The sequence below is a fragment of the Pleurodeles waltl genome, unplaced genomic scaffold (assembly GCF_031143425.1).
Source record: "Pleurodeles waltl isolate 20211129_DDA unplaced genomic scaffold, aPleWal1.hap1.20221129 scaffold_69, whole genome shotgun sequence".
NCBI classification, from domain to species: Eukaryota; Metazoa; Chordata; class Amphibia; order Caudata; family Salamandridae; genus Pleurodeles; species Pleurodeles waltl.
The window spans coordinates 443,276-467,188 of NW_027150390.1; the positions used below are offsets into that span (position 1 = coordinate 443,276).

The window sequence follows — 23,913 nt, forward strand, 5'->3', positions numbered from 1 at the left end:
ATGGGATCGCTGGAGCTATTCTGGCAGGGCTCTCACCTCATTTGCCTAAGAATGTCACAAGGCATGCTGGGTGCAGAAAATCTTCGCCTTCCCCTCTCACAGTCAGTCATAGGGGAAAGTCAAGGCCCTCTCAGTCACTAGCCATGTCACGCCTTTGTCAAGACAGAAGCACCCCCACCCGCTCCTTCTCTGTGATCCTGCGCTACCATGCTCAGGTTTTGGCCTTACCTGGGAGCCAGAGGTGCACCCGGTGAGGGCTTGCCCGGTATGAGCGTTTGGGAGCGTTTGGGACGTGAGTGGACTTAGGACTGGAAGTTCTGTCCATTCGAAGCAGCCAACCTTCCTGCTGCAGACAGGGGCTGTTCCCTTGGGTTTCTTTCACCTTGCTCTCGGATAAATTTGGTTGTATGCTGCAGTTGCCTGCGATGACTACAAGGTGGCGCTGCTTTCAGGTAAGAGCACAAATATGCAGAAAATGTTGGGGACTTTTGCCACATTTATCGGTGGTGGGTCTCGCACATTTTTTCCAGGGGAGAGATATTGACCTGAAACACTTTTTACTGCAGAGATGCTGCAGTTCTAAAGGCTGGTCGGGCAGAAGGGCTTAGCCGTTTCATTGCCTGCCCCCCTGCAGCCCATTTATTACCAGCAGTTGTGAGTGGTGACTGCTGTTTGTAAAATATAAAAATTTCAGGACATAGAAAGTCGCAGAAGGAGCTTTTGGGATGCCTGCCTATGTCTTTGTTTATTATTTATCTAAAAGCTGAGTAATCTGGTCAAGATATTTCTCTTTTTTTTAACATATTGCGTTAGAATAGCTACAGCTTGCTTAATGTATAAATATTAGCACTGCGTTGGGCGGGAATCGAACCCGGGTTAACTGCTTGGAAGGCAGCTATGCTCACCACTATACCACCAACGCTCCGTGGCAAATGTTTTTTTTAAACTCTAGACATCACAACCCTGAGTTCAATGACTATATTGCACCAGTATCAGAGGTATTTTTGGTTTACAGACCAACATGAAAATCAGGAAAAAAGTTCTTGCAACTGCTAAGGAACTGGAGATTGAAACCAATGCAAAAGCTGCGCAGAAAAGGAGAAAGAGAAAGCAGCAGTTCAAATCATTGAAATAAGCATATATTGGCAGCAAGGGAAAAACAGCAGGGTAGAGAAAGAAAACAGCTCCACGAAATTCACAGGAGATTGATAATAGCAGGACAAAAAAAGGGAATAATAACGTTCCAAGCAGGCTCAGAAAGAAGTGCGAGGGTCCCATCTTTCGTTAATGGTCATAACTGTGCATCATTTCCTTTGAAGTGTAGGGTTGATTCTCTGACCATCTGTCTCCCTGACTTTGAGCAGAGACCGATAGTTGAGCAGTCTCTTCCCACAAAAAGCTGGCACAAGCCTGCTGTTTTCCGCTCTGGCCGCGTGGAAACGAGAGAGTGGTCCTCACAAGAAAAAAAATCAATCCATGCTAGCAGAGGATGGTTTCGATCCATCGACCTCTGGGTTATGGGCCCAGCACGCTTCCGCTGCGCCACTCTGCTTCCTGCTCAAAATGCTGTGGTTATGCAGATCAGGAGCCTTCAGAGGAGTGGCATGGGATCGCTGGAGCTATTCTGGCAGGGCTCTCACCTCATTTGCCTAAGAATGTCACAAGGCATGCTGGGTGCAGAAAATCTTCGCCTTCCCCTCTCACAGTCAGTCATAGGGGAAAGTCAAGGTCCTCTCAGTCACTAGCCATGTCACGCCTTTGTCAAGACAGAAGCACCCCCACCAGCTCCTTCTCTGTGATCCTGCGCTACCATGCTCAGGTTTTGGCCTTACCTGGGAGCCAGAGGTGCACCCGGTGAGAGTGTTTGGGAGCGTTTGGGACGTGAGTGGACTTAGGACTGGAATTTCTGTCCATTCGAAGCAGCCAACCTTCCTGCTGCAGACAGGGGCTGTTCCCTTGGGTTTCGTTCACCTTGCTCTCCGATAAATTTGGTTGTATGCTGCAGTTGCCTGCGATGACTACAAGGCAGCGCTGCTTTCAGGTAAGAGCACAAATATGCAGAAAATGTTGGGGACTTTTGCCACATTTATCGGTGGTGGGTCTCGCACATTTTTTCCAGGGGAGAGATATTGACCTGAATCTCTTTTTACTGCAGAGATGCTGCAGTTCTAAAGGCTGGTCGGGCAGAAGGGCTTAGCCGTTTCATTGCCTGACCCCCTGCAGCCCATTTATTACCAGCAGTTGTGAGTGGTGACTGCTGTTTGTAAAATATAAAAATTTCAGGACATAGAAAGTCACAGACGGAGCTTTTGGGATGCCTGCCTATGTCTTTGTTTATTATTTATCTAATAGCTGAGTAATCTGGTCAAGATATTTCTCTTTTTTTTAACATATTGCGTTAGAATAGCTACAGCTTGCTTAATGTATAAATATTAGCACTGCGTTGGCCGGGAATCGAACCCGGGTCAACTGCTTGGAAGGCAGCTATGCTCACCACTATACCACCAACGCTCCGTGGCATATGTTTTTTTTAAACTCTAGACATCACAACCCTGAGTTCAATGACTATATTGCACCAGTATCAGAGGTATTTTTGGTTTACAGACCAACATGAAAATCAGGAAAAAAGTTCTTGCAACTGCTAAGGAACTGGAGATTGAAACCAATGCAAAAGCTGCGCAGAAAAGGAGAAAGGGAAAGCAGCAGTTCAAATCATTGAAATAAGCATATATTGGCAGCAAGGGAAAAACAGCAGGGTAGAGAAAGAAAACAGCACCACGAAATTCACAGGAGATTGATAATAGCAGGACAAAAAAAGGGAATAATAACGTTCCAAGCAGGCTCAGAAAGAAGTGCGAGGGTCCCATCTTTCGTTAATGGTCATAACTGTGCATCATTTCCTTTGAAGTGTAGGGTTGATTCTCTGACCATCTGTCTCCCTGACTTTGAGCAGAGACCGATAGTTGAGCAGTCACTTCCCACAAAAAGCTGGCACAAGCCTGCTGTTTTCCGCTCTGGCAGCGTGGAAACGAGAGAGTGGTCCTCACAAGAAAAAAAAATCAATCCATGCTAGCAGAGGATGGTTTCGATCCATCGACCTCTGGGTTATGGGCCCAGCACGCTTCCGCTGCGCCACTCTGCTTCCTGTTCAAAAAGCTGTGGTTATGCAGATCAGGAGCCTTCAGAGGAGTGGCATGGGATCGCTGGAGCTATTCTGGCAGGGCTCTCACCTCATTTGCCTAAGAATGTCACAAGGCATGCTGGGTGCAGAAAATCTTCGCCTTCCCCTCTCACAGTCAGTCATAGGGGAAAGTCAAGGCCCTCTCAGTCACTAGCCATGTCACGCCTTTGTCAAGACAGAAGCACCCCCACCCGCTCCTTCTCTGTGATCCTGCGCTACCATGCTCAGGTTTTGGCCTTACCTGGGAGCCAGAGGTGCACCCGGTGAGGGGAGCGTTCGGGACGTGAGTGGACTTAGGACTGGAAGTTCTGTCCATTCAAAGCAGCCAACCTTCCTGCTGCAGACAGGGGCTTTTCCCTTGGGTTTCTTTCACCTTGCTCTCGGATAAATTTGGTTGTATGCTGCAGTTGCCTGCGATGACTACAAGGTGGCGCTGCTTTCAGGTAAGAGCACAAATATGCAGAAAATGTTGGGGACTTTTGCCACATTTATCGGTGGTGGGTCTCGCACATTTTTTCCAGGGGAGAGATATTGACCTGAAACACTTTTTACTGCAGAGATGCTGCAGTTCTAAAGGCTGGTCGGGCAGAAGGGCTTAGCCCTTTCATTGCCTGCCCCCCTGCAGCCCATTTATTACCAGCAGTTGTGAGTGGTGACTGCTGTTTGTAAAATATAAAAATTTCAGGACATAGAAAGTCGCAGACGGAGCTTTTGGGATGCCTGCCTATGTCTTTGTTTATTATTTATCTAATAACTGAGTAATCTGGTCAAGATATTTCTCTTTTTTTTAACATATTGCGTTAGAATAGCTACAGCTTGCTTAATGTATAAATATTAGCACTGCGTTGGCCGGGAATCAAACCCGGGTCAACTGCTTGGAAGGCAGCTATGCTCACCACTATACCACCAACGCTCCGTGGCATATGTTTTTTTTAAACTCTAGACATCACAACCCTGAGTTCAATGACTATATTGCACCAGTATCAGAGGTATTTTTGGTTTACAGACCAACATGAAAATCAGGAAAAAAGTTCTTGCAACTGCTAAGGAACTGGAGATTGGAACCAATGCAAAAGCTGCGCAGAAAAGGAGAAAGGGAAAGCAGAAGTTCAAATCATTGAAATAAGCATATATTGGCAGCAAGGGAAAAACAGCAGGGTAGAGAAAGAAAACAGCTCCACGAAATTCACAGGAGATTGATAATAGCAGGACAAAAAAAGGGAATAATAACGTTCCAAGCAGGCTCAGAAAGAAGTGCGAGGGTCCCATCTTTCGTTAATGGTCATAACTGTGCATCATTTCCTTCGAAGTGTAGGGTTGATTCTCTGACCATCTGTCTCCCTGACTTTGAGCAGAGACCGATAGTTGAGCAGTCTCTTCCCACAAAAAGCTGGCACAAGCCTGCTGTTTTCCGCTCTGGCAGCGTGGAAACGAGAGAGTGGTCCTCACAAGAAAAAAAATCAATCCATGCTAGCAGAGGATGGTTTCGATCCATCGACCTCTGGGTTATGGGCCCAGCACGCTTCCGCTGCGCCACTCTGCTTCCTGCTCAAAATGCTGTGGTTATGCAGATCAGGAGCCTTCAGAGGAGTGGCATGGGATCGCTGGAGCTATTCTGGCAGGGCTCTCACCTCATTTGCCTAAGAATGTCACAAGGCATGCTGGGTGCAGAAAATCTTCGCCTTCCCCTCTCACAGTCAGTCATAGGGGAAAGTCAAGGCCCTCTCAGTCACTAGCCATGTCACACCTTTGTCAAGACAGAAGCACCCCCACCCGCTCCTTCTCTGTGATCCTGCACTACCATGCTCAGGTTTTGGCCTTACCTGGGAGCCAGAGGTGCACCCGGTGAGGGGAGCGTTCGGGACGTGAGTGGACTTAGGACTGGAAGTTCTGTCCATTCAAAGCAGCCAACCTTCCTGCTGCAGACAGGGGCTGTTCCCTTGGGTTTCTTTCACCTTGCTCTCGGATAAATTTGGTTGTATGCTGCAGTTGCCTGCGATGACTACAAGGTGGCGCTGCTTTCAGGTAAGAGCACAAATATGCAGAAAATGTTGGGGACTTTTGCCACATTTATCGGTGGTGGGTCTCGCACATTTTTTCCAGGGGAGAGATATTGACCTGAAACACTTTTTACTGCAGAGATGCTGCAGTTCTAAAGGCTGGTCGGGCAGAAGGGCTTAGCCGTTTCATTGCCTGCCCCCCTGTAGCCCATTTATTACCAGCAGTTGTGAGTGGTGACTGCTGTTTGTAAAATATAAAAATTTCAGGACATAGAAAGTTGCAGACGGAGCTTTTGGGATGCCTGCCTATGTCTTTGTTTATTATTTATCTAATAGCTGAGTAATCTGGTCAAGATATTTCTCTTTTTTTAAGATATTGCGTTAGAATAGCTACTGCTTTCTTAATGTATAAATATTAGCACTGCGTTGGCCGGGAATCGAACCCGGGTCAACTGCTTGGAAGGCAGCTATCCTCACCACTATACCACCAACGCTCTGTGGCACATGTTTTTTTTAAACTCTAGACATCACAACCCTGAGTTCAATGACTATATTGCACCAGTATCAGAGGTATTTTTGGTTTACAGACCAACATGAAAATCAGGAAAAAATGTCTTGCAACTGCTAAGGAACTGGAGATTGAAACCAATGCAAAAGCTGTGCAGAAAAGGAGAAAGGGAAAGCAGCAGTTCAAATCATTGAAATAAGCATATATTGGCAGCAAGGGAAAAACAGCAGGGTAGAGAAAGAAAACAGCTCCACGAAATTCACAGGAGATTGATAATAGCAGGACAAAAAAAGGGAATAATAATGTTCCAAGCAGGCTCAGAAAGAAGTGCAAGGGTCCCATCTTTCGTTAATGGTCATAACTGTGCATCATTTCCTTTGAAGTGTAGGGTTGATTCTCTGACCATCTGTCTCCCTGACTTTGAGCAGAGACCGATAGTTGAGCAGTCTCTTCCCACAAAAAGCTGGCACAAGCCTGCTGTTTTCCGCTCTGGCAGCGTGGAAACGAGAGAGTGGTCCTCACAAGAAAATAAATCAATCCATGCCAGCAGAGGATGGTTTCGATCCATCGACCTCTGGGTTATGGGCCAGCACGCTTCTGCTGCGCCACTCTGCTTCCTGTTCAAAATGCTGTGGTTATGCAGATCAGGAGCCTTCAGAGGAGTGGCATGGGATCGCTGGAGCTATTCTGGCAGGGCTCTCACCTCATTTGCCTAAGAATGTCACAAGGCATGCTGGGTGCAGAAAATCTTCGCCTTCCCCTCTCACAGTCAGTCATAGGGGAAAGTCAAGGCCCTCTCAGTCACTAGCCATGTCACGCCTTTGTCAAGACAGAAGCACCCCCACCCGCTCCTTCTCTGTGATCCTGCGCTACCATGCTCAGGTTTTGGCCTTACCTGGGAGCCAGAGGTGCACCCGGTGAGGGCTTGCCCGGTATGAGCGTTTGGGAGCGTTTGGGACGTGAGTGGACTTAGGACTGGAAGTTCTGTCCATTCGAAGCAGCCAACCTTCCTGCTGCAGACAGGGGCTGTTCCCTTGGGTTTCTTTCACCTTGCTCTCAGATAAATTTGGTTGTATGCTGCAGTTGCCTGCGATGACTACAAGGTGGTGCTGCTTTCAGGTAAGAGCACAAATATGCAGAAAATGTTGGGGACTTTTGCCACATTTATCGGTGGTGGGTCTCGCACATTTTTTCCAGGGGAGAGATATTGACCTGAAACACTTTTTACTGCAGAGATGCTGCAGTTCTAAAGGCTGGTCGGGCAGAAGGGCTTAGCCGTTTCATTGCCTGCCCCCCTGCAGCCCATTTATTACCAGCAGTTGTGAGTGGTGACTGCTGTTTGTAAAATATAAAAATTTCAGGACATAGAAAGTCGCAGAAGGAGCTTTTGGGATGCCTGCCTATGTCTTTGTTTATTATTTATCTAAAAGCTGAGTAATCTGGTCAAGATATTTCTCTTTTTTTTAACATATTGCGTTAGAATAGCTACAGCTTGCTTAATGTATAAATATTAGCACTGCGTTGGGCGGGAATCGAACCCGGGTTAACTGCTTGGAAGGCAGCTATGCTCACCACTATACCACCAACGCTCCGTGGCAAATGTTTTTTTTAAACTCTAGACATCACAACCCTGAGTTCAATGACTATATTGCACCAGTATCAGAGGTATTTTTGGTTTACAGACCAACATGAAAATCAGGAAAAAAGTTCTTGCAACTGCTAAGGAACTGGAGATTGAAACCAATGCAAAAGCTGCGCAGAAAAGGAGAAAGGGAAAGCAGCAGTTCAAATCATTGAAATAAGCATATATTGGCAGCAAGGGAAAAACAGCAGGGTAGAGAAAGAAAACAGCTCCACGAAATTCACAGGAGATTGATAATAGCAGGACAAAAAAAGGGAATAATAACGTTCCAAGCAGGCTCAGAAAGAAGTGCGAGGGTCCCATCTTTCGTTAATGGTCATAACTGTGCATCATTTCCTTTGAAGTGTAGGGTTGATTCTCTGACCATCTGTCTCCCTGACTTTGAGCAGAGACCGATAGTTGAGCAGTCTCTTCCCACAAAAAGCTGGCACAAGCCTGCTGTTTTCCGCTCTGGCAGCGTGGAAACGAGAGAGTGGTCCTCACAAGAAAAAAAATCAATCCATGCTAGCAGAGGATGGTTTCGATCCATCGACCTCTGGGTTATGGGCCCAGCACGCTTCCGCTGCGCCACTCTGCTTCTTGCTCAAAATGGTGTGGTTATGCAGATCAGGAGCCTTCAGAGGAGTGGCATGGGATCGCTGGAGCTATTCTGGCAGGGCTCTCACCTCATTTGCCTAAGAATGTCACAAGGCATGCTGGGTGCAGAAAATCTTCGCCTTCCCCTCTCACAGTCAGTCATAGGGGAAAGTCAAGGCCCTCTCAGTCACTAGCCATGTCACGCCTTTGTCAAGACAGAAGCACCCCCACCCGCTCCTTCTCTGTGATCCTGCGCTACCATGCTCAGGTTTTGGCCTTACCTGGGAGCCAGAGGTGCACCCGGTGAGGGCTTGCCCGGTAGGAGTGTTCGGGACGTGAGTGGACTTAGGACTGGAAGTTCTGTCCATTCAAAGCAGCCAACCTTCCTGCTGCAGACAGGGGCTGTTCCCTTCGGTTTTTTTCACCTTGCACTAGGATAAATTTGGTTGTATGCTGCAGTTGCCTGCGATGACTACAAGGTGGCGCTGCTTTCAGGTAAGAGCACAAATATGCAGAAAATGTTGGAGACTTTAACCACATTTATCGGTGGTGGGTCTCGCACATTTTTTCCAGGGGAGAGATATTGACCTGAAACACTTTTTACTGCAGAGATGCTGCAGTTCTAAAGGCTGGTCGGGCAGAAGGGCTTAGCCGTTTCATTGCCTGCCCCCCTGCAGCCCATTTATTACCAGCAGTTGTGAGTGGTGACTGCTGTTTGTAAAATATAAAAATTTCAGGACATAGAAAGTCGCAGACAGAGCTTTTGGGATGCCTGCCTATGTCTTTGTTTATTATTTATCTAATAGCTGAGTAATCTGGTCAAGATATTTCTCTTTTTTTTAACATATTGCGTTAGAATAGCTACAGCTTGCTTAATGTATAAATATTAGCACTGCGTTGGCCGGGAATCGAACCCGGGTCAACTGCTTGGAAGGCAGCTATGCTCACCACTATACCACCAACGCTCCATGGCATATGTTTTTTTTAAACTCTAGACATCACAACCCTGAGTTCAATGACTATATTGCACCAGTATCAGAGGTATTTTTGGTTTACAGACCAACATGAAAATCAGGAAAAAAGTTCTTGCAACTGCTAAGGAACTGGAGATTGAAACCAATGCAAAAGCTGCGCAGAAAAGGAGAAAGGGAAAGCAGCAGTTCAAATCATTGAAATAAGCATATATTGGCAGCAAGGGAAAAACAGCAGGGTAGAGAAAGAAAACAGCTCCACGAAATTCACAGGAGATTGATAATAGCAGGACAAAAAAAGGGAATAATAACGTTCCAAGCAGGCTCAGAAAGAAGTGCGAGGGTCCCATCTTTCGTTAATGGTCATAACTGTGCATCATTTCCTTTGAAGTGTAGGGTTGATTCTCTGACCATCTGTCTCCCTGACTTTGAGCAGAGACCGATAGTTGAGCAGTCTCTTCCCACAAAAAGCTGGCACAAGCCTGCTGTTTTCCGCTCTGGCAGCGTGGAAACGAGAGAGTGGTCCTCACAAGAAAAAAAATCAATCCATGCTAGCAGAGGATGGTTTCGATCCATCGACCTCTGGGTTAAGTGCCCAGCACGCTTCTGCTGCGCCACTCTGCTTCCTGCTCAAAATGCTGTGGTTATGCAGATCAGGAGCCTTCAGAGGAGTGGCATGGGATCGCTGGAGCTATTCTGGCAGGGCTCTCACCTCATTTGCCTAAGAATGTCACAAGGCATGCTGGGTGCAGAAAATCTTCGCCTTCCCCTCTCACAGTCAGTCATAGGGGAAAGTCAAGGCCCTCTCAGTCACTAGCCATGTCACGCCTTTGTCAAGACAGAAGCAGCCCCACCCGCTCCTTCTCTGTGATCCTGCGCTACCATGCTCAGGTTTTGGCCTTACCTGGGAGCCAGAGGTGCACCCGGTGAGGGCTTGCCTGGTCTGAGCGTTTGGGAGCGTTCGGGACGTGAGTGGACTTAGGACTGGAAGTTCTGTCCATTCCAAGCAGCCAACCTTCCTACTGCAGACAGGGGCTGTTCCCTTGGGTTTCTTTCACCTTGCTCTCGGATAAATTTGGTTGTATGCTGCAGTTGCCTGCGATGACTACAAGGTGGCGCTGCTTTCAGGTAAGAGCACAAATATGCAGAAAATGTTGGGGACTTTTACCACATTTATCGGTGGTGGGTCTCGCACATTTTTTCCAGGGGAGAGATATTGACCTGAAACACTTTTTACTGCAGAGATGCTTCAGTTCTAAAGGCTGGTCGGGCAGAAGGGCTTAGCCGTTTCATTGCCTGCCCCCCTGCAGCCCATTTATTACCAGCAGTTGTGAGTGGTGACTGCTGTTTGTAAAATATAAAAATTTCAGGACATAGAAAGTCGCAGACAGAGCTTTTGGGATGCCTGCCTATGTCTTTGTTTATTATTTATCTAATAGCTGAGTAATCTGGTCAAGATATTTCTCTTTTTTTTAACATATTGCGTTAGAATAGCTACAGCTTGCTTAATGTATAAATACTAGCACTGCGTTGGCCGGGAATCGAACCCGGGTCAACTGCTTGGAAGGCAGCTATGCTCACCACTATACCACCCACGGTCCGTGGCATATGTTTTTTTTAAACTCTAGACATCACAACCCTGTGTTCAATGACTATATTGCTCCAGTATCAGAGGTATTTTTGGTTTACAGACCAACATGAAAATCAGGAAAAAAGTTCTTGCAACTTCTAAGGAACTGGAGATTGAAACCAATGCAAAAGCTGCGCAGAAAAGGAGAAAGGGAAAGCAGCAGTTCAAATCATTGAAATAAGCATATATTGGCAGCAAGGGAAAAACAGCAGGGTAGAGAAAGAAAACAGCTCCACGAAATTCACAGGAGATTGATAATAGCAGGACAAAAAAAGGGAATAATAACGTTCCAAGCAGGCTCAGAAAGAAGTGCGAGGGTCCCATCTTTCGTTAATGGTCATAACTGTGCATCATTTCCTTTGAAGTGTAGGGTTGATTCTCTGACCATCTGTCTCCCTGACTTTGAGCAGAGACCGATAGTTGAGCAGTCTTTTCCCACAAAAAACTGGCACAAGCCTGCTGTTTTCCGCTCTGGCAGCGTGGAAACGAGAGAGTGGTCCTCACAAGAAAAAAAATCAATCCATGCTAGCAGAGGATGGTTTCGATCCATCGACCTCTGGGTTATGGGCCCAGCATGCTTCCGCTGCGCCACTCTGCTTCCTGCTCAAAATGCTGTGGTTATGCAGATCAGGAGCCTTCAGAGGAGTGGCATGGGATCGCTGGAGCTATTCTGGCAGGGCTCTCACCTCATTTGCCTAAGAATGTCACAAGGCATGCTGGGTGCAGAAAATCTTCGCCTTCCCCTCTCACAGTCAGTCATAGGGGAAAGTCAAGGCCCTCTCAGTCACTAGTCATGTCACACCTTTGTCAAGACAGAAGCACCCCCACCCGCTCCTTCTCTGTGATCCTGTGCTACCATGCTCAGGTTTTGGCCTTACCTGGGAGCAAGAGGTGCACCCGGTGAGGGCTTGCCCGGTAGGAGCGTTCGGGACGTGAGTGGACTTAGGACTGGAAGTTCTGTCCATTCGAAGCAGCCAACCTTCCTGCTGCAGACAGGGGCTGTTCCCTTGGGTTTCTTTCACCTTGCTCTCGGATAAATTTGGTTGTATGCTGCAGTTGCCTGCGATGACTACAAGGTGGCGCTGCTTTCAGGTAAGAGCACAAATATGCAGAAAATGTTGGGGACTTTTACCACATTTATCGGTGGTGGGTCTCGCACATTTTATCCAGGGGAGAGATATTGACCTGAAACACTTTTTACTGCAGAGATGCTGCAGTTCTAAAGGCTGGTCGGGCAGAAGGGCATAGCCGTTTCATTGCCTGCCCCCCTGCAGCCCATTTATTACCAGCAGTTGTGAGTGGTGACTGCTGTTTGTAAAATATAAAAATTTCAGGACATAGAAAGTCGCAGACGGAGCTTTTGGGATGCCTGCCTATGTCTTTGTTTATTATTTATCTAATAGCTGAGTAATCTGGTCAAGATATTTCTCTTTTTTTTAACATATTGCGTTAGAATAGCTACAGCTTGCTTAATGTATAAATATTAGCACTGCGTTGGCCGGGAATCAAACCCAGGTCAACTGCTTGGAAGGCAGCTATGCTCACCACTATACCACCAAAGCTCCGTGGCATATGTTTTTTTAAAACTCTAGACATCACAACCCTGAGTTCAATGACTATATTGCACCAGTATCAGAGGTATTTTTGGTTTACAGACCAACATGAAAATCAGGAAAAAAGTTCTTGCAACTGCTAAGGAACTGGAGATTGAAACCAATGCAAAAGCTGCGCAGAAAAGGAGAAAGGGAAAGCAGCAGTTCAAATCATTGAAATAAGCATATATTGGCAGCAAGGGAAAAACAGCAGGGTAGAGAAAGAAAACAGCTCCACGAAATTCACAGGAGATTGATAATAGCAGGACAAAAAAAGGGAATAATAACGTTCCAAGCAGGCTCAGAAAGAAGTGCGAGGGTCCCATCTTTCGTTAATGGTCATAACTGTGCATCATTTCCTTTGAAGTGTAGGGTTAATTCTCTGACCATCTGTCTCCCTGACTTTGAGCAGAGACCGATAGTTGAGCAGTCTCTTCCCACAAAAAGCTGGCACAATCCTGCTGTTTTCCGCTCTGGCAGCGTGGAAACGAGAGAGTGGTCCTCACAAGAAAAAAAATCAATCCATGCTAGCAGAGGATGGTTTCGATCCATCGACCTCTGGGTTATGGGCCCAGCACGCTTCCGCTGCGCCACTCTGCTTCCTGCTCAAAATGCTGTGGTTATGCAGATCAGGAGCCTTCAGAGGAGTGGCATGGGATTGCTGGAGCTATTCTGGCAGGGCTCTCACCTCATTTGCCTAAGAATGTCACAAGGCATGCTGGGTGCAGAAAGTCTTCGCCTTCCCCTCTCACAGTCAGTCATATAGGAAAGTCAAGGCCCTCTCAGTCACTAGCCATGTCACGCCTTTGTCAAGACAGAAGCACCCCCACCCGCTCCTTCTCTGTGATCCTGCGCTACCATGCTCAGGTTTTGGCCTCACCTGGGAGCCAGAGGTGCACCCGGTGAGGGCTTGCCCGGTATGAGCGTTTGGGAGCGTTCAGGACGTGAGTGGACTTAGGACTGGAAGTTCTGTCCATTCGAAGCAGCCAACCTTCCTGCTGCAGACAGGGGCTGTTCCCTTGGGTTTCTTTCACCTTGCTCTCGGATAAATTTGGTTGTATGCTGCAGTTGCCTGCGATGACTACAAGGTGGCGCTGCTTTCAGGTAAGAGCACAAATATGCAGAAAATGTTGGGGACTTTTGCCACATTTATCGGTGGTGGGTCTCGCACATTTTTTCCAGGGGAGAGATATTGACCTGAAACACTTTTTACTGCAGAGATGCTGCAGTTCTAAAGGCTGGTCGGGCAGAAGGGCTTAGCCGTTTCATTGCCTGCCCCCCTGCAGCCCATTTATTACCAGCAGTTGTGAGTGGTGACTGCTGTTTGTAAAATATAAAAATTTCAGGACATAGAAAGTCGCAGACGGGGCTTTTGGGATGCCTGCCTATGTCTTTGTTTATTATTTATCTAATAGCTGAGTAATCTGGTCAAGATATTTCTCTTTTTTTTAACATATTGCGTTAGAATAGCTACAGCTTGCTTAATGTATAAATATTAGCACTGCGTTGGCAGGGAATTGAACCCGGGTCAATTGCTTGGAAGGCAGCTATGCTCACCACTATAACACCAACGCTCCATGGCATATGTTTTTTTTAAACTCTAGACATCACAACCCTGAGTTCAATGACTATATTGCACCAGTATCAGAGGTATTTTTGGTTTACAGACCAACATGAAAATCAGGAAAAAAGTTCTTGCAACTGCTAAGGAACTGGAGATTGAAACCAATGCAAAAGCTGCGCAGAAAAGGAGAAAGGGAAAGCAGCAGTTCAAATCATTGAAATAAGCATATATTGGCAGCAAGGGAAAAACAGCAGGGTAGAGAAAGAAAACAGCTCCACGAAATTCACAGGAGATTGATAATAGCAGGACAAAAAAAGGGAATAATAACGTTCCAAGCAGGCTCAGAAAGAAGTGCGAGGGTCCCATCTTTCTTTAATGGTCATAACTGTGCATCATTTCCTTTGAAGTGTAGGGTTGATTCTCTGACCATCTGTCTCCCTGACTTTGAGCAGAGACCGATAGTTGAGCAGTCTCTTCCCACAAAAAGCTGGCACAAGCCTGCTGTTTTCCGCTCTGGCAGCGTGGAAACGAGAGAGTGGTCCTCACAAGAAAAAAAATCAATCCATGCTAGCAGAGGATGGTTTCGATCCATCGACCTCTGGGTTATGGGCCCAGCACGCTTCCGCTGTGCCACTCTGCTTCCTGTTCAAAATGCTGTGGTTATGCAGATCAGGAGCCTTCAGAGGAGTGGCATGGGATCGCTGGAGCTATTCTGGCAGGGCTCTCACCTCATTTGCCTAAGAATGTCACAAGGCATGCTGGGTGCAGAAAATCTTCGCCTTCCCCTCTCACAGTCAGTCATAGGGGAAAGTCAAGGCCCTCTCAGTCACTAGCCATGTCACGCCTTTGTCAAGACAGAAGCACCCCCATCCGCTCCTTCTCTGTGATCCTGCGCTACCATGCTCAGGTTTTGGCCTTACCTGGGAGCCAGAGGTGCACCCGGTGAGGGCTTGCCCGGTATGAGCGTTTGGGAGCGTTCGGGACGTGAGTGGACTTAGGGCTGGAAGTTCTGTCCATTCGAAGCAGCCAACCTTCCTGCTGCAGACAGGGGCTGTTCCCTTGGGTTTCTTTCACCTTGCTCTCGGATAAATTTGGTTGTATGCTGCAGTTGCCTGCGATGACTACAAGGTGGCGCTGCTTTCAGGTAAGAGCACAAATATGCAGAAAATGTTGGGGACTTTTGCCACATTTATCGGTGGTGGGTCTCGCACATTTTTTCCAGGGGAGAGATATTGACCTGAAACACTTTTTACTGCAGAGATGCTGCAGTTCTAAAGGCTGGTCGGGCAGAAGGGCTTAGCCGTTTCATTGCCTGCCCCCCTGCAGGCCATTTATTACCAGCAGTTGTGAGTGGTGACTACTGTTTGTAAAATATAAAAATTTCAGGACATAGAAAGTCGCAGACGGAGCTTTTGGGATGCCTGCCTATGTCTTTGTTTATTATTTATCTAATAGCTGAGTAATCTGGTCAAGATATTTCTCTTTTTTTTAACATATTGCGTTAGAATAGCTACAGCTTGCTTAATGTATAAATATTAGTACTGCGTTGGCCGGGAATCGAACCCGGGTCAACTGCTTGGAAGGCAGCTATGCTCACCACTATACCACCAACGCTCCGTGGCATATGTTTTTTTTAAACTCTAGACATCACAACCCTGAGTTCAATGACTATATTGCACCAGTATCAGAGGTATTTTTGGTTTACAGACCAACATGAAAATCAGGAAAAAAATTCTTGCAAATGCTAAGGAACTGGAGATTGAAACCAATGCAAAAGCTGCGCAGAAAAGGAGAAACGGAAAGCAGCAGTTCAAATCATTGAAATAAGCATATATTGGCAGCAAGGGAAAAACAGCAGGGTAGAGAAAGAAAACAGCTCCACGAAATTCACAGGAGATTGATAATAGCAGGACAAAAAAAGGGAATAATAACGTTCCAAGCAGGCTCAGAAAGAAGTGCGAGTATCCCATCTTTCGTTAATGGTCATAACTGTGCATCATTTCCTTTGAAGTGTAGGGTTGATTCTCTGACCATCTGTCTCCCTGACTTTGAGCAGAGACCGATAGTTGAGCAGTCTCTTCCCACAAAAAGCTGGCACAAGCCTGCTGTTTTCCGCTCTGGCAGCGTGGAAACGAGAGAGTGGTCCTCACAAGAAAAAAAATCAATCCATGCTAGCAGAGGATGGTTTCGATGCATCGACCTCTGGGGTATGGGCCCAGCACACTTCCGCTGCGCCACTCTGCTTCCTGTTCAAAATGCTGTGGTTATGCTGATCAGGAGCCTTCAGAGGAGTGGCATGGGATCGCTGGAGCTATTCTGGCAGGGCTCTCACCTCATTTGCCTAAGAATGTCACAAGGCATGCTGGGTGCAGAAAATCTTCGCCTTCCCCTCTCACAGTCAGTCATAGGGGAAAGTCAAGGCCCTCTCAGTCACTAGCCATGTCACGCCTTTGTCAAGACAGAAGCACCCCCACCCGCTCCTTCTCTGTGATCCTGCGCTACCATGCTCAGGTTTTGGCCTTACCTGGGAGCCAGAGGTGCACCCAGTGAGGGCTTGCCCGGTATGAGCGTTTGGGAGCGTTCGGGACGTGAGTGGACTTAGACTGGAAGTTCTGTCCATTCGAAGCAGCCAACCTTCCTGGTGCAGACAGGGGCTGTTCCCTTGGGTTTCTTTCACCTTGCTCTCGGATAAATTTGGTTGTATGCTGCAGTTGCCTGCGATGACTAAAAGGTGGCGCTGCTTTCAGGTAAGAGCACAAATATGCAGAAAATGTTGGGGACTTTTGCCACATTTATCGGTGGTGGGTCTCGCACATTTTTTCCAGGGGAGAGATATTGACCTGAAACACTTTTTACTGCAGAGATGCTGCAGTTCTAAAGGCTGGTCGGGCAGAAGGGCTTAGCCGTTTCATTGCCTGCCCCCCTGCAGCCCATTTATTACCAGCAGTTGTGAGTGGTGACTGCTGTATGTAAAATATAAAAATTTCAGGACATAGAAAGTCACAGACGGAGCTTTTGGGATGCCTGCCTATGTCTTTGTTTATTATTTATCTAATAGCTGAGTAATCTGGTCAAGATATTTCTATTTTTTTTAACATATTGCGTTAGAATAGCTACAGCTTGCTTAATGTATAAATATTAGCACTGCGTTGGCCGGGAATCGAACCCGGGTCAACTGCTTGGAAGGCAGCTATGCTCACCACTATACCACCAACGCTCCGTGGCATATGTTTTTTTTAAACTCTAGACATCACAACCCTGAGTTCAATGACTATATTGCACCAGTATCAGAGGTATTTTTGGTTTACAGACCAACATGAAAATCAGTAAAAAAGTTCTTGCAACTGCTAAGGAACTGGAGATTGAAACCAATGCAAAAGCTGCGCAGAAAAGGAGAAACGGAAAGCAGCAGTTCAAATCATTGAAATAAGCATATATTGGCAGCAAGGGAAAAACAGCAGGGTAGAGAAAGAAAACAGCTCCACGAAATTCACAGGAGATTGATAATAGCAGGACAAAAAAAGGGAATAATAACGTTCCAAGCAGGCTCAGAAAGAAGTGCGAGGGTCCCATCTTTCGTTAATGGTCATAACTGTGCATCATTTCCTTTGAAGTGTAGGGTTGATTCTCTGACAATCTGTCTCCCTGACTTTGAGCAGAGACCGATAGTTGAGCAGTCTCTTCCCACAAAAAGCTGGCACAAGCCTGCTGTTTTCCGCTCTGGCAGCGTGGAAACGAGAGAGTGGTCCTCACAAGAAAAAAAATCAATCCATGCTAGCTGAGGATAGTTTCGATCCATCGACCTCTGGGTTATGGGTCCAGCACGCTTCCGCTGCGCCACTCTGCTTCCTGCTCAAAATGCTGTGGTTATGCAGATCAGGAGCCTTCAGAGGAGTGGCATGGGATCGCTGGAGCTATTCTGGCAGGGCTCTCACCTCATTTGCCTAAGAATGTCACAAGGCATGATGGGTGCAGAAAATCTTCGCCTTCCCCTCTCACAGTCAGTCATAGGGGAAAGTCAAGGCCCTCTCAGTCACTAGCCATGTCACGCCTTTGTCAAGACAGAAGCACCCCCACCCGCTCCTTCTCTGTGATCCTGCGCTACCATGCTCAGGTTTTGACCTTACCTGGGAGCCAGAGGTGCACCCGGTGAGGGCTTGCCCGGTAGGAGCGTTCGGGACGTGAGTGGACTTAGGACTGGAAGTTCTGTCCATTCAAAGCAGCCAACCTTCCTGCTGCAGACAGGGGCTGTTCCCTTGGGTTTCTTTCACCTTGCTCTCGGATAAATTTGGTTGTATGCTGCAGTTGCCTGCGATGACTACAAGGTGGCGCTGCTTTCAGGTAAGAGCACAAATATGCAGAAAATGTTGGGGACTTTTGCCACATTTATCGGTGGTGGGTCTCGCACATTTTTTCCAGGGGAGAGATATTGACCTGAAACACTTTTTACTGCAGAGATGCTGCAGTTCTAAAGGCTGGTCGGGCAGAAGGGCTTAGCCGTTTCATTGCCTGCCCCCCTGCAGCCCATTTATTACCAGCAGTTGTGAGTGGTGACTGCTGTTTGTAAAATATAAAAATTTCAGGACATAGAAAGTCGCAGACGGGGCTTTTGGGATGCCTGCCTATGTCTTTGTTTATTATTTATCTAATAGCTGAGTAATCTGGTCAAGATATTTCTCTTTTTTTTAACATATTGCGTTAGAATAGCTACAGCTTGCTTAATTTATAAATATTAGCACTGCGTTGGCCAGGAATCGAACCCGGGTCAACTGCTTGGAAGGCAGCTACGCTCACCACTATACCACCAACGCTCCATGGCATATGTTTTTTTAAAACTCTAGACATCACAACCCTGAGTTCAATGACTATATTGCACCAGTATCAGAGGTATTTTTGGTTTACAGACCAACATGAAAATCAGGAAAAAAGTTCTTGCAACTGCTAAGGAACTGGAGATTGAAACCAATGCAAAAGCTGCGCAGAAAAGGAGAAAGGGAAAGCAGCAGTTCAAATCATTGAAATAAGCATATATTGGCAGCAAGGGAAAAACAGCAGGGTACAGAAAGAAAACAGCTCCACGAAATTCACAGGAGATTGATAATAGCAGGACAAAAAAAGTGAATAATAACGTTCCAAGCAGGCTCAGAAAGAAGTGCGAGGGTCCCATCTTTCTTTAATGGTCATAACTGTGCATCATTTCCTTTGAAGTGTAGGGTTGATTCTCTGACCATCTGTCTCCCTTACTTTGAGCAGAGACCGATAGTTGAGCAGTCTCATCCCACAAAAAGCTGGCACAAGCCTGCTGTTTTCCGCTCTGGCAGCGTGGAAACGAGAGAGTGGTCCTCACAAGAAAAAAAATCAATCCATGGTAGCAGAGAATGGTTTCGATCCATCGACCTCTGGGTTATGGGCCCAGCACGCTTCCGCTGCGCCACTCTGCTTCCTGTTCAAAATGCTGTGGTTATGCAGAACAGGAGCCTTCAGAGGAGTGGCATGGGATCGCTGGAGCTATTCTGGCAGGGCTCTCACCTCATTTGCCTAAGAATGTCACAAGGCATGCTGGGTGCAGAAAATCTTCGCCTTCCCCTCTCACAGTCAGTCATAGGGGAAAGTCAAGGCCCTCTCAGTCACTAGCCATGTCACGCCTTTGTCAAGACAGAAGCACCCCCACTCGCTCCTTCTCTGTGATCCTGCGCTACCATGCTCAGGTTTTGGCCTTCCCTGGGAGCCAGAGGTGCACCCGGTGAGGGCTTGCCTGGTATGAGCGTTTGGGAGCGTTCGGGACGTGAGTGGACTTAGGACTGGAAGTTCTGTCCATTCCAAGCAGCCAACCTTCCTACTTTAGACAGGGGCTGTTCCCTTGGGTTTCTTTCACCTTGCTCTCGGATAAATTTGGTTGTATGCTGCAGTTGCCTGCGATGACTACAAGGTGGCGCTGCTTTCAGGTAAGAGCACAAATATGCAGAAAATGTTGGGGACTTTTACCACATTTATCGGTGGTGGGTCTCGCCCATTTTTTCCAGGGGAGAGATATTGACCTGAAACACTTTTTACTGCAGAGATGCTGCAGTTCTAAAGGCTGGTCGGGCAGAAGGGCTTAGCCGTTTCATTGCCTGCCCCCCTGCAGCCCATTTATTACCAGCAGTTGTGAGTGGTGACTGCTGTTTGTAAAATATAAAAATTTCAGGACATAGAAAGTCGCAGACGGGGCTTTTGGGATGCCTGCCTATGTCTTTGTTTATTATTTATCTAATAGCTGAATAATCTGGTCAAGATATTTCTCTTTTTTTTTAACATATTGCGTTACAATAGCTACAGCTTGCTTAATGTATAAATATTAGCACTGCGTTGGCCAGGAATCAAACCCGGGTCAACTGCTTGGAAGGCAGCTATGCTCACCACTATACCACCAACGCTCCATGGCATATGTTTTTTTTAAACTCTAGACATCACAACCCTGAGTTCAATGACTATATTGCACCAGTATCAGAGGTATTTTTGGTTTACAGACCAACATGAAAATCAGGAATAAAGTTCTTGCAACTGCTAAGGAACTGGAGATTGAAACCAATGCAAAAGCTGCGCAGAAAAGGAGAAAGGGAAAGCAGCAGTTCAAATCATTGAAATAAGCATATATTGGCAGCAAGGGAAAAACAGCAGGGTAGAGAAAGAAAACAGCTCCACGAAATTCACAGGAGATTGATAATAGCAGGACAAAAAAAGGGAATAATAACGTTCCAAGCAGGCTCAGAAAGAAGTGCGAGGGTCCCATCTTTCGTTAATGGTCATAACTGTGCATCATTTCCTTTGAAGTGTAGGGTTGATTCTCTGACCATCTGTCTCCCTGACTTTGAGCAGAGACCGATAGTTGAGCAGTCTCTTCCCACAAAAAGCTGGCACAAGCCTTCTGTTTTCCGCTCTGGCAGCGTGGAAACGAGAGAGTGGTCCTCACAAGAAAAAAAATCAATCCATGCTAGCAGAGGATGGTTTCGATCCATCGACCTCTGGGTTATGGGCCCAGCACGCTTCCGCTGCGCCACTCTGCTTCCTGTTCAAAATGCTGTGGTTATGCTGATCAGGAGCCTTCAGAGGAGTGGCATGGGATCGCTGGAGCTATTCTGGCAGGGCTCTCACCTCATTTGCCTAAGAATGTCACAAGGCATGCTGGGTGCAGAAAATCTTCGCCTTCCCCTCTCACAGTCAGTCATAGGGGAAAGTCAAGGCCCTCTCAGTCACTAGCCATGTCACGCCTTTGTCAAGACAGAAGCACCCCCACCCGCTCCTTCTCTGTGATCCTGCGCTACCATGCTCAGGTTTTGGCCTTACCTAGGAGCCAGAGGTGCACCCAGTGAGGGCTTGCCCGGTATGAGCGTTTGGGAGCGTTCTGGACGTGAGTGGACTTAGGACTGGAAGTTCTGTCCATTCAAAGCAGCCAACCTTCCTGCTGCAGACAGGGGCTGTTCCCTTGGGTTTCTTTCACCTTGCTCTCGGATAAATTTGGTTGTATGCTGCAGTTGCCTGCGATGACTAAAAGGTGGCGCTGCTTTCAGGTAAGAGCACAAATATGCAGAAAATGTTGGGGACTTTTGCCACATTTATCGGTGGTGGGTCTCGCACATTTTTTCCAGGGGAGAGATATTGACCTGAAACACTTTTTACTGCAGAGATGCTGCAGTTCTAAAGGCTGGTCGGGCAGAAGGGCTTAGCCGTTTCATTGCCTGCCCCCCTGCAGCCAATTTATTACCAGCAATTGTGAGTGGTGACTGCTGTTTGTAAAATATAACAATTTCAGGACATAGAAAGTCGCAGACGGAGCTTTTGGGATGCCTGTCTATGTCTTTGTTTATTATTTATCTAATAGCTGAGTAATCTGGTCAAGATATTTCTCTTTTTTTTAACATATTGCGTTAGAATAGCTACAGCTTGCTTAATGTATAAATATTAGCTCTGCGTTGGCCGGGAATCGAACCCGGGTCAACTGCTTGGAAGGCAGCTATGCTCACCACTATACCACCAACGCTCCGTGGCATATGTTTTTTTTAAACTCTAGACATCACAACCCTGAGTTCAATGACTATATTGCACCAGTATCAGAGGTATTTTTGGTTTACAGACCAACATGAAAATCAGGAAAAAAGTTCTTGCAACTGCTAAGGAACTGGAGATTGAAACCAATGCAAAAGCTGCGCAGAAAAGGAGAAAGGGAAAGCAGCAGTTCAAATCATTGAAATAAGCATATATTGGCAGCAAGGGAAAAACAGCAGGGTAGAGAAAGAAAACAGCTCCACGAAATTCACAGGAGATTGATAATAGCAGGACAAAAAAAGGGAATAATAACGTTCCAAGCAGGCTCAGAAAGAAGTGCGAGGGTCCCATCTTTCGTTAATGGTCATAACTGTGCATCATTTCCTTTGAAGTGTAGGGTTGATTCTCTGACCATCTGTCTCCCTGACTTTGAGCAGAGACCGATAGTTGAGCAGTCTCTTCCCACAAAAAGCTGGCACAAGCCTGCTGTTTTCCGCTCTGGCAGCGTGGAAACGAGAGAGTGGTCCTCACAAGAAAAAAAATCAATCCATGCTAGCAGAGGATGGTTTCGATCCATCGACCTCTGGGTTATGGGCCCAGCACGCTTCCGCTGCGCCACTCTGCTTCCTGCTCAAAATGCTGTGGTTATGCAGATCAGGAACCTTCAGAGGAGTGGCATGGGATCGCTGGAGCTATTCTGGCAGGGCTCTCACCTCATTTGCCTAAGAATGTCACAAGGCATGCTGGGTGCAGAAAATCTTCGCCTTCCCCTCTCACAGTCAGTCATAGGGGAAAGTCAAGGCCCTCTCAGTCACTAGCCATGTCACGCCTTTGTCAAGACAGAAGCACCCCCACCCGCTCCTTCTCTGTGATCCTGCGCTACCATGCTCAGGTTTTGGCCTTACCTGGGAGCCAGAGGTGCACCTGGTGAGGGCTTGCCCGGTAGGAGCGTTAGGGATGTGAGTGGACTTAGGACTGGAAGTTCTGTCCATTCGAAGCAGTCAACCTTCTTGCTGCAGACAGGGGCTGTTCCCTTGGGTTTCTTTCACCTTGCTCTCGGATAAATTTGGTTGTATGCTGCTGTTGCCTGCGATGACTACAAGGTGGCGCTGCTTTCAGGTAAGAGCACAAATATGCAGAAAATGTTGGGGACTTTTACCACATTTATCGGTGGTGGGTCTCGCACATTTTTTCCAGGGGAGAGATATTGACCTGAAACACTTTTTACTGCAGAGATGCTGCAGTTCTAAAGGCTGGTCGGGCAGAAGGGCTTAGCCGTTTCATTGCCTGCCCCCCTGCAGCCCATTTATTACCAGCAGTTGTGAGTGGTGACTGCTGTTTGTAAAATATAAAAATTTCAGGATAGAAAGTCGCAGACGGAGCTTTTGGGATGCCTGCCTATGTCTTTGTTTATTATTTATCTAATAGCTGAGTAATCTGGTCAAGATATTTCTCTTTTTTTTAACATATTGCGTTAGAATAGCTACAGCTTGCTTAATGTATAAATATTAGCACTGCGTTGGCCGGGAATCGAACCCAGGTCAACTGCTTGGAAGGCAGCTATGCTCACCACTATACCACCAAAGCTCCGTGGCATATGTTTTTTTAAAACTCTAGACATCACAACCCTGAGTTCAATGACTATATTGCACCAGTATCAGAGGTATTTTTGGTTTACAGACCAACATGAAAATCAGGAAAAAAGTTCTTGCAACTGCTAAGGAACTGGAGATTGAAACCAATGCAAAAGCTGCGCAGAAAAGGAGAAAGGGAAAGCAGCAGTTCAAATCATTGAAATAAGCATATATTGGCAGCAAGGGAAAAACAGCAGGGTAGAGAAAGAAAACAGCTCCACGAAATTCACAGGAGATTGATAATAGCAGGACAAAAAAAGGGAATAATAACGTTCCAAGCAGGCTCAGAAAGAAGTGCGAGGGTCCCATCTTTCGTTAATGGTCATAACTGTGCATCATTTCCTTTGAAGTGTAGGGTTGATTCTCTGACCATCTGTCTCCCTGACTTTGAGCAGAGACCGATAGTCGAGCAGTCTCTTCCCACAAAAAGCTGGCACAATCCTGCTGTTTTCCGCTCTGGCAGCGTGGAAACGAGAGAGTGGTCCTCACAAGAAAAAAAATCAATCCATGCTAGCAGAGGATGGTTTCGATCCATCGACCTCTGGGTTATGGGCCCAGCACGCTTCCGCTGCACCACTCTGCTTCCTGTT

General features: G+C 46.8%; 7 non-coding genes across 7 annotated transcripts; all 7 read right to left on the reverse strand.

The window, feature by feature from the left end:
* Positions 1–2,439: 2,439 nt before the first annotated feature.
* TRNAG-UCC (transfer RNA glycine (anticodon UCC)) lies at positions 2,440–2,511 on the reverse strand. The gene has a single exon. It is a non-coding gene; the product is annotated as a tRNA-Gly (tRNA).
* A 1,511-nt stretch (positions 2,512–4,022) lies between these two features.
* Positions 4,023–4,094, reverse strand: TRNAG-UCC (transfer RNA glycine (anticodon UCC)). Its single transcript has one exon. It is a non-coding gene; the product is annotated as a tRNA-Gly (tRNA).
* A 1,509-nt stretch (positions 4,095–5,603) lies between these two features.
* On the reverse strand, positions 5,604–5,675 carry TRNAG-UCC (transfer RNA glycine (anticodon UCC)). Its single transcript has one exon. It is a non-coding gene; the product is annotated as a tRNA-Gly (tRNA).
* A 3,125-nt stretch (positions 5,676–8,800) lies between these two features.
* Positions 8,801–8,872, reverse strand: TRNAG-UCC (transfer RNA glycine (anticodon UCC)). The gene has a single exon. It is a non-coding gene; the product is annotated as a tRNA-Gly (tRNA).
* Positions 8,873–15,206: 6,334 nt separating this feature from the next.
* TRNAG-UCC (transfer RNA glycine (anticodon UCC)) lies at positions 15,207–15,278 on the reverse strand. Its single transcript has one exon. It is a non-coding gene; the product is annotated as a tRNA-Gly (tRNA).
* A 1,531-nt stretch (positions 15,279–16,809) lies between these two features.
* On the reverse strand, positions 16,810–16,881 carry TRNAG-UCC (transfer RNA glycine (anticodon UCC)). The gene has a single exon. It is a non-coding gene; the product is annotated as a tRNA-Gly (tRNA).
* Positions 16,882–21,612: 4,731 nt separating this feature from the next.
* Positions 21,613–21,684, reverse strand: TRNAG-UCC (transfer RNA glycine (anticodon UCC)). The gene has a single exon. It is a non-coding gene; the product is annotated as a tRNA-Gly (tRNA).
* Positions 21,685–23,913: the final 2,229 nt, after the last annotated feature.